Genomic DNA, 11,003 nt, shown 5'->3' with positions numbered 1-11,003 from the left:
CACTTGTGAGCTTCATTGTTTATTTTGCTCAAGTGTGCTTTGGGTTGTGCTAAAATTATGCAAACACATTTGCCTTTGTGATGTTTTCTTTTGTTTGCTAAATTTGTAATTTCTCTTTAAGAGAGAGAGTAAGCAAGGTTTTGGGGTATAAACTTTGTGTGTCATTGTAAGGTTACATATTGTCCTTAAAGGTTTGCAAATCTAGTGGATTTGAGAAATTCTTAGTGTGAATAGCTAAGGTAGTGGACGTAGACTTGGTTTAGAAGTTGAACCACTCTAAATTATTGTGCAAAGTTTTTATTTTTCGATTGTTTCCACCAATTTTTTAAAAGGCCAATTCACCCCTTATTGGCATATTTCAGTTGTTCGTTAGAGCTAACAATTGGTATCAAAGTGGGTCTCTATCGATGATTTTAAAACCTTGAGAATGTCTTAAGAGAGCTCTATCAACTTGTTCAATCAACAGATAAAGATGGCTTTAACTTCCAGGTCCTACAATGTTGAAGATTCTCACTCCATCCATAGGTCACCATTCTTTAATGGAGCAAATTATTCCTATTGAAAGAATAAGATGATGTTGTTCATCCAATCCATTGACCTTGTGGTTTGGGATGCCATCGTCGACGTTTCTCACGTGCCTCCAAGAAATCGAAAAGAGTGGACAAATGAAGATAGAAAGCTAGTCTACGGGATGTACCTTAGCCACTTGTTCGAGCTTCTTGACGTCAACATCTCTCATGAGCCCGACATATATCCTTCCAATGAGAGGACCATTGGTCGAGGCACCATGGCGAAGATCAGCTACTCGGAGGATCTATAGGGATCCATGCATTGGGTCTGTAGTCGCCTTGGAGTTGACATAGAGGATGAACGTGATGGAGATGAGCACATGGACGATGTACATGATAACGTTGGTGACGAGCCCGAGAGAGCGCCTAATGTTAACCCATCACCTTACGCATATTTCTTCTGAGGCTTTGAGGAGAGTATGTTTCAGTCTATTTATTCTCTCCGAGCTTATTTCAACTCCCTCCTTGATGAGATAAAGCATCATCAAGATGCTACGACTAAGGAGGTTCGAGCGATCCAGCGCTAGCTAGACGTATTTTCTTTCTCTCCTTCATCACCATCTTAGGTCATGCACATCATATCATTATTATCGCATCTTTAGACCTTGCTACATTTTGGATGTTTGGTATTTAGAACGTTTATTTAATATTTGGATGAGTATCTTGTTGAGTACTTTAACTTATATATATGCATTTGATATTTTGATATATTTATGCTTTTGACACTTTAATATGCTTATCGATAATTCTAGCTTATTTTAATTACTTTATCTCCTTCATTATATGACACTTACATTGTTGAATTATTTTTTATATAACAAAAAGGGGAGAAGTATCAAATGAAAAATGATTTTTCAAAATTAAAATTGAAGCTTAAATTTCTCATAAATTCTCAAATTGTTTTATTATTTTTCTAGTGGGGAGCATTTTTCAAAAAAAATTCAAAGGGTTTTGTTATATAAAAATAGGGAGATTGTTGGATTAAGATTTTGATATAAAAATAAATTGCAAAATTGATTTTGGACTTAATCGAATTTATCAAAAAGTTATCAAAAATAATTCAAAGTCCAAATTAACTTGAAAAATATATTTTAAATATTTTTCAACTTAGTTGAACCTTTTCAAAACCAAACTCGATCGTTTTTGCGCTTTAAAGTTAAGTTTTCAATTATTTTTAGCTCAAAGGATCGATCCCTTTGACCAAAGGATAGATCCCCTTGACCAAAGGATAGATCCCCTTTAAAAAGGATTGATCCCTTGGATTCCAATGAGTTTGGGATCGATCCCTTTACCAAAAGATCGATCCCTTGAGCAAAAGAATTGATCCCTTTCCTTACAGGATCGATCCCTCTGTTACAAAGATCGAAATTTTTGAAAAAATGATCGATCCCTTTCACCAAAGGATCAATCCCTTGTGCATTAAATGCTATTTTTTGTTATAGGTAACGGCCATAATGATCCCCAACGGGTCCAAACTGCTAGAATTAATGGAGAATGTATAAATTGAAGGTAAAAGCTTCCCAATGTCAACAAGAATCATATTGAACCAACCTAACAACATCAAAGTTTTTGTTTTGTGCTTAATTTGTAAATTCTTTATTGTAAACACACTTGTGAGCTTCATTGTTTATTTTGCTCAGGTATGCTTTGGGTGAGTGCTAAAATTGTGCAAACACATTTGCCTTTGTGAGGTTTTCTTTTGTTTGTTAAATTTGTAATTTCTCTTTATGAGAGAGTGTAAGCAAGGTTTTTGGAGTATAAACCTTATGTGTCATTGTAAGGTGACACATTGTCCTTAGGGTGCGTTTGGTTCATGGAATGTAAGATTACCAGTGGGAATGTAAGATTACCAGGGAATAAGATTCCTGGGAATGTTGTATTTTGTGTTTGGTTGGCTTAGCAGGAATGTAAGATTACCATGTTTGGTTAAAAGAATAAAAAATTATTAGAATGTATATTTGACCAAATTGTCCTTATTATATATTTGTTTTTTTAACAAGTGGGAAAATATTTATATATTTTATTTAAAAAATTTAAATTCATAAAATTTATATAATTTTTTTTTACAAAATTGAAAATATAAAAAGGTTTAATGAAAGGATAAAATTTTATTTTAACCCCTGAACTTCATATAAAATTTTAATTATAGACTTTTTTTGTAAATCTAAAATAGTTTAAGAATAAATTTGTAATTTAACCTTCGTAGAATTTTTATTATTCAATGACAGAAGAATGATATTTTTGAAAAAAAAAATTAAGGACATTTTAGTCCAAAACGTCGGTAATCCAACAATACCTAAGAAAAGGGAGGTAATGACATTCCCGGTAATATACCCCAAAAAATTCATTATTGGTAACCTTACATTACCGATAATTGGATTCCCAGGCTAACCAAACGGGGGAATATAGATTACATTCCCATGGGAATCCCACATTCTCCCATCCAAACAGGTTTTCAAATCTAATAGATTTGAAAAATCCTTAGTGTGAATAGTTAAGGTAATAGATGTAGACTTAGTTTAGAAGTCGGATCACTCTAAATTGTTTTGCAAAATTTTTTTTTTTCGATTGTTTCCATCCATTTTTTTTTTAAACGTCAAATTTTCGGTTGTTTGTTAAAGCTAACACTCCGGTTTAACTACTTTGGCCCACGTGTCGCGTGCAATCACACACTTCCTGAAAATGTGAGAGATAGACTCGACGGTCGCGGCACAAATTGAACACCCCGGGTCCGAAGCCATGCGTCGCCGCACCTTGACCTCCTCTTCCAACGGATACATGGGAACAGACCGAAAATTTAATAGAGGACCACACTCTCCCAACCACGAATCAGGCCAGAACTTAACTAGTGATCCATTACCAATAGTCCAAACAAGACCATCTCTCACGTCCTCCCATACAGTCGAAGCGCCTTTCCATAATCGAGATACCGCTTTCGTTCAATTTAAATAGTAACAACCTCCTCCATTTTATATTTGCTGCGAAGAACTCTAGCCCACGATTGCTCCGTATTAGAAATAACTTATTTACTATAAACATATATTTTTTGTTCAAAATTTTATACTAGATAAAAATTGAAGTTATAAAAAAATTATTTAAAAAATAAGTTTTATTTTTTTGAATATTTACTGTTTTACCCACAAAACTGGTAATCACTCACCATTACAATGTTCATCCGAGGGGTAGTTAAGCTGACAGAACAAAAGCAGCTCCTCTCTAAGGTAACGGAATAGAAAGTACGATCAAATTTAGCCAACAAATGAGCAAAACCAGGAGTCTTCTCCAATCACAACATTACCTTTACAACTATTTCTTATAGTTTATATATTTCAGACGATTATATCTAATCTCATATATTATTACCACAAATTACAAATAATAATAATACAAACCATAAACCTTAATTCTTCTTACCAATCCAAGCTTATCGCCGGTGTCCCATAGCGACAACCAGGATGGATACCTTGTGCCCTCTGCTGCCCTTCATTGTAATCTCTCCAAACCTGTAAGTTCCAGATACGGATCGAACAGTAAGAGTTACAGAGAACTTCCTGGATGCACCTGGCTTTAGAGTCATTGCTGAAGGGTTGGTTTCAATTGCAATGGACGGGTGCATTCTCGATGTGATAGTGTACGTTTCTTCGTCTGCGACGTTTGTGACGGTACGAGTGACTGTTTGAGTTCCCACCAGGTGAGAGATTGCAATTGATGGGGTGTTGAGATTTGAGGGGTGGCCTATGGTGTCATTGCAGGGCGAGTTTGTGTAATGCATTATCTCACGAATATCGATACGGGTGTCATGCACAAGAATCCCATATAATCTTCATAACCTACACAAGGCAGAGGAACTTTGACCCAAGTGACCAAAAATGACAAGATACAATTACAAAGCAAAAGCAAGAATACCTGCATCAAAGATGAGTCCAGGATCCAAAGCAGCTCTTGGATCAACATGACCACTCCCGTAATCGAAAGGAGTGGCTGTGACGAGTTTCATGGCATCGGTTTTAGAATTATGTTGTGCTTGAAGAGGCCTTCCTGCTCTGTCCACCTTTGTGGATGTTGTCATCAAGGCTGATTTTATAGCAGCAGGACTCCAATCAGGGTGTTTCTGTTTCAAAAGAGCAGCTATCCCTGCAATATGTGGTGTGGCCATACTCGTTCCAGATATCATAGCAAATTCTTCTCCTGTTCAAAGAAAATTATTTGATTAAGATCTGAAAAGTTCCACTACAAGAAGAAGCATAATGTCGTTTCTTTTCCTTCCAGCATTTTCCAGAAGTTTCCAAATTGATGGTTGAGAAGAAGAGAAACAAATATAAAAACTGAGCAAATCTTTACCCACATAATTAGGCTCATCCGTCCCATTCGGAGACCAAGCAGCCCAAATTAGAGCACCAGGTGCTAAAATGTCAGGCTTGAGAAGATCTGCATCGTGAAGGCTGAAATCTTTTATGTTAGGCCCCCGAGAAGAAAATAGTGCAACCTGTGGTGCGGATTTATGGAGAATTGGCATCAAACCATCCCCAATTCTACCAATAGCTTTGAAGCTCTTAACCCGTCCAGTCCAGTCTCTTGGGGTAGAAACATTATAATAGTCGACGAGATCCTACAGAAGTGATTCCAAGAGACAAATCAAACTTGCCTGTCATGTTAGAAAGGCTGAATAAAATTAATCAAGCAGTGACAGCATGTTGCAGATTCTGGCCCTTCGATTACAGTAAACTATCAGCTTCGCTTAATCATGTTACAATAAATAAAGTGGGGGAAAGAAAAAAGAAGGGCTAGGATAATTACCATCGAGTTGGAGACATCGGTGATAAGGATTCCAGGAATACCAAGAGGAACAGGATCAAAATTTGTTCCAGAAACATTTTCCACCGCAAGAACAAAACCAACTGCACCAAGAGCCTTGGCTGTTTCAGAGACTTTCTTAATTGATGAAGAACCAACAACAAAGTTGTTGGAATAGCCACAAAGAAGAATGTTCCCTCGACCAATTTCTTGTTTAACACCTCTGGCCTTTGGCAGTCAGAAGGGCTATACTTCACTGACGAATCCAGTAGCACATCATTAGCAGCAACCATGGTGTAAGTTTGATTCAGGTGAGTGGAAGCTGCACGATGCATAAGTTATACACTTCAGCTTTTAAGAACAGAGAGATTTTCCCAAAGAAACTAAAGGATAACAGATTGGTAAGCTGTTATGAGACAAAATATCAATTGCTTAGTGAAAGAAAATGTCAATCTTATGAGATGAAATTTCCATACCTTTATTTTTTAAACTAATTTCAAGCATGGAGCGAAACAATTCTAGCAGAATACAAGTTTATTTTAATAAAATTATCAATTCTGATTGTTTAATCTGAATTTTGAACTTTCTTGTGCCCTTGAAATTTTATTGCACAACACTAGATCAAAATGAAAACTACAATCTTAAAAGCTCAGTGATAACCAAAGTGAGGATTCAAGCAGAAAACTTTTACTATTAATGACCTATCATATGCACAAATTTGTCACAAATGCAGAAGCCCATCAATTAAACCAAACCATTAATTGAAAAATGAATGTTAAAGTTTGAACAGAACATGCATCTCACTTGTAGATTTCAAACTGTTCATCATTGTTGTTCTTAAAAACATTATTCCTTAGATTAAATAACATCTTTATACCGTCTGAGCGTCTTCCTATAGTCTGCCTAATAAGAATAAATAAACAGTCAAAGTTATTGTAACTTACGGGACAATCCAATTCCAGCCAAAATTTTTCCATTTCCCATGGTCAGATGGTTTTTGTATCTACGATCATCGATTGCAGCTGCAACAGATGTTATCCAAGGGCTATAAGAACCAAAGTTTTAGGTGAAGGACCTCCATTTCCAGCTGCCTGTGCAACAAAGACACCAGCTTTGACTGCTCCAAGAAGTGTAGCATCAAAGGGATTCAAAAAAGTGGTCTTTGTGGTTGCCGGAGGACCATTTGGTCCCACTGAGAGACTAAGAATATCCACACCATCATGAACAGCCTGTTCATAATAGTTGTCAAAGCACAAGTTTTCTACAATAAATAAATATTATAAACTGATTGATAAATTTGCATCTTTTAGCTTCATCTGATAGAAAGTAGTACAAATTTTTTCAAGCCTATCACAAACATGCTTGATTCATGTTCTCAAACTTTTTTTCATTAACATGTTCTCAAATCTTAGGATTACTAAAAAGACGTATCTTCAGGTTTTTGTTTGTAAAGGTGCATGTCAGCATGAAGATCTCCAACTCAAAGATAATCATTAAAAAGTGTTCTTGAATATCCCAGCAAAAACTAGAGGCTCGACCATTAGGAACAACAGACACCTATCAGGCACTATGCAAAAAGGAAGATCCTTAACTGGTTGGTTACCTACAGTCCCAAAATGACAGATGTATAAGGAAATTACCTATAAATAATGCCTGTTCTATATCTCAGATGGAGTTACCACGAGAACATAACAGGTGAAAGGCTAAATGTAGCATACCTGATCAATTGCAGCTACCACATCTGCTACAAATCCTCCAAACAGCCTGTATAGAGCCTTGTAGACGGCAATCCTGAACCAAAAGAAAAAAATAACCTTATATCAAAGAAGAAAACAAATTTTAATTGTAAAATGACCTAGGAAGATATGAGTAATATATACCTGGCACGAGGAGCCATTCCACTTGCCTTTCCAAATTCATGGCCACCTATTCTCACGGGAATACCATTATTCCCAGCTGCAATAGCTGCAGTGTGACTGGCATCCAGTAAATATAACAAGATGAGCATGGATTAATAGAAAGAATAGACCCAAAAAAATCACTTAAGACCAGCAAATTTATGTAGAAGCCTTTATACCAAAGCTATTTTACCGTAGTAAAAATGCTTAGATTTTCCCGGAGATACTTACCTTTGCTCCCTTTCACTGGACATTTATTTACAGCTTAATGTGATATAACTTTAACACCCACTTTCCAAGACGTATCTTAAACATGTAACTATGCATGTTTTCACTTTTAATGATTGCATTTAAATGGGAAAAAAATCTCATTTACCTAGTACCCATATCCAACAGTTATATTGACATGTATTTGGACACGGGAAAAAAGGAATGATTCTTCAAATGTATTGAAAAGCTTAAAGAAAATTGAGCAATTTGTGTTAGACATATACCCGTATCTGACACACCCAAATCCAAGTAACAGATCCCCATCATAATATTGTGAATGCCACACATCATACATCTTATTCATTTATGCAGGCAACCATCAAGTTCATATTAACCTACTGTTTGCAAATCAGAAATAGAATCACAAACACAAGGCACCCTTCAGAATTGGAATTATACTCGCCTTGGATGACTCAAGAAGAGATCTGGATGCCTATACTATAAGCGAACTGCAACTGCATTTCACAGCATGGGACAACATATTCGAGAATGATAACTTATTTTTTACCTAAATCTTGTGTTAACCATTTCCCAAGAAGGTGCTATAGTCTATAAACATGAAGCAGAACATTAGAACCTTTGTGCAAAATGGTATTAGTAGACTACAGCCAACTCTGTTAAGATCTAAAGGTACCTCAAAAGAAAACAAAAGATCCAACTTTATGATTGACTGCCACATTGTTGAACTCTTTATGTTCGTGTCAGTAGCCACGATGTCTTCTGTTTACACAGATTAACATCAAGACTTTCCTTCATTTGATGTAACGATGATATAAGCTAAACCTCTCTCAACAGCATATTTGTTTCAGATAAGGTGGCATAGGGTTTCTCATCTAAATCATGACTGCAGAATATTGTGGCAACTAACCTTCCATGTCCGTCACCATCCATGGGGGATGCAAAATCAATAGCAGGATTAAAGGCTCCGGTTGCTTTTGCAGCTTCAGCAAAATGCTGGGCTCCAATGATCTTCCCATTACAGAAGTCTCTCTTGGTGTCAGGATCAATTTCACATTTTCCTTTGTACTTCGGAACAGGCCCATATGGGTCAGTATGATAGGCTGCAAAGCTTGGATGATGTGGATAAATTCCTGAGTCTATAAATCCTATTACAATGTCCTCTCCTGCCCTGTCAAATCCACCTCCAGTTGGCCATACACTAGTTGGGAGCCCCAGAAATTGTGGGTATGTGTTGTAAGTTTCCTCACTTTCCAATCTCTCTCCACAGATTTTACACCAGGAGCACGTCTCAGGTCTCTGCCTACTAACATTGGGCACAGTGTAAGGAATGAGAACAAAAGAGACCGGTTTCAGAAAAAAAAATACGTACTCATTCAGCTAAAAGAACAATTCCAAAACAAAATCACAATATGTGTAGCATTTGAGAGTTTCACCTGTTTAGGGGAAAGGTGAACTGAAAAGCCATTTATCAGGTGTTTATAACTGTAGAGTTTCTTATAGCTTCCACGATCATAATAGCATACCGAGAAGCATATCATGTTTCTTTTCAAGATGACTAGCGTAGGATGTAACCAATTCACTGAAACATCACCAAAGGAAAAACAGGGATTATAAGTGGAGCAAACATTGTGGTATTTCAATCAACTAAGAGATTGATTGTTTGTGAATGGTGTCCATCTACATGGGGATGAGAAGAAGTAAAAGAAGAAATATCAATGGACCAATATGCGTATTGGAACAGTGAAAGGAACCATCCTATTGTCAACACAAATAGCAGAAAAATTAGATCAGGTAGCAGGACACCGGCAAGCATAGAATTAGAAAAAATTTCTTCTCGAGGATCACTCAATAATATCAGGTAGCGATAGACTCCTCTGTTGCAGTAACTCTTATCTCTTCCCTCGCTATTGCAGTTCCTTAATCGTCGTGTGCTTCTGGAGACCTATAAAGTTTGTTATGTGATCTGGAGACCTATGGTGTTCATTGTAACAATCAACCTACTTAAGCAAATAATTATTCAACTATACTATGTGAAGAATTTTTTTTTCCCTTGCATTATTCAAACACTTTTGCCCAATTTTGTAGCGAAATAAAACAGAACTTCACATAACATTTTCTTCTCCTCTCTCATTTTAAAAGAAAAGCAAACACTATTTACCTCTTAGTGTCAAGCTTCTCATCAGACTCCATGGCCGTAGCTTGAAATCCATTTTCGCCACCTTTATAGCTAATGATGGGCTCTCCTTCTACTGTGACTATGTAAATCTCTGCCTTCCCGGTAACCAAAGCCACGGTAGCATTACCACACCAGAAGAGCACACCCCAGGTCCATCACTTCAAATCTTCCGCTGTTACAAGATTTGCTGCTCACTAGAATAGTACTTCAAAGTGAAGTTTGGTGAGTTTTCTTCTTTTATTATAGCTAATTTTTACAGCAATTATTGTATTTTTTTTAAAGGAAAACTCCAAATTTATACGCATGCAAAGAGACTTAACTAAAATGTAATAATGACACTACAGTAATAAATAAATAAATAAATAAATAAATAAATAAATAAATGAATGAATGAATAAATGAACAAACAAACAAAATTGTATTTGGAATCCTTCCTCCTAAAAACAAATTTATTTCAGCAGAGATCAGGTGGAGTTAGAATTTTTTAAGCTAGTTTAAGCGACTTAAATAAACCGATTAATGGTTACTTTAGCGGGAAAAAGAAAGAGAAAACATTAATTAAAACAGTAAAAAGGAAAAAAGAACAAATATTTACCGAGACACTAAAAAAATCCGATAAAATCTAGCCGAAGTTCTTTACATTCACGTCAATCTGCGTCAAACGTCCTTTTATCTACGTTCGAAGCAAAGAATAGTTACAAAAATGAAGTGAAAATGGGGAAAAGGGAATAAAAAGGGAAGAATGATCAGAATCTCCGTCGGCATTTTCGGCTATAAGAGGATCGTAGCGATATCACTAAACAAAAGAAATAGCAGTTAAAATTTAGACTTAAGCAACCATTAAAGAAGGGAACCGAAGGTCTGGTGAGATGATTTTATCAAAGCAACCAGGAAAATTCCAGAAAAGTGATGTGAAATCGGAAGAGAAAAAGATCGGATCAGAGAAGATGAGTATTATTTGTTCATACTGGCATAGATGCGTTCCGTTGAGGTGGATCTTTCATTGAAGCGAGACATGAAAATGTGAGAAACGGAAGGAAAATGAAATTTTGATGTGTGTAGTAGTAGTGAAGACAATAGAGTCGCGAGCGAGCGAGTGTGAGACAGAGCGTACGTAAATTGAAAGGTAGTTGGGATTTTTATTTTATTTCTTATGATTTTTATTTGAAGCTCGTGAATATATTATTTATTTTAGGGATAAACCTTATTTGCCTCCTGAATTAATCCCTTTCATTCAATTTGGTCCATAACTCTTTTTTACCAATTTGGATTCTGGCCTCCTTAATTAAGCCCTTTCATTCAATTTGGTCCATAACCCTTTTCTACCGATTTGGA

General features: G+C 36.1%; 1 pseudogene; it reads right to left on the bottom strand.

The window, feature by feature from the left end:
• Positions 1-3,906: 3,906 nt before the first annotated feature.
• Positions 3,907-9,839, bottom strand: LOC120167961 (annotated as a pseudogene).
• Between the last annotated feature and the right edge of the window lie 1,164 nt (positions 9,840-11,003).

Source organism: Hibiscus syriacus, unplaced genomic scaffold (assembly GCF_006381635.1).
Source record: "Hibiscus syriacus cultivar Baekdansim isolate YM2019G1 unplaced genomic scaffold, ASM638163v2 tig00111708_pilon, whole genome shotgun sequence".
Lineage (NCBI taxonomy): Eukaryota > Viridiplantae > Streptophyta > Magnoliopsida > Malvales > Malvaceae > Hibiscus > Hibiscus syriacus.
The sequence above is the reverse complement of the archived record's forward strand: the minus strand, read 5'-3'. Positions and strand labels throughout refer to the sequence as shown.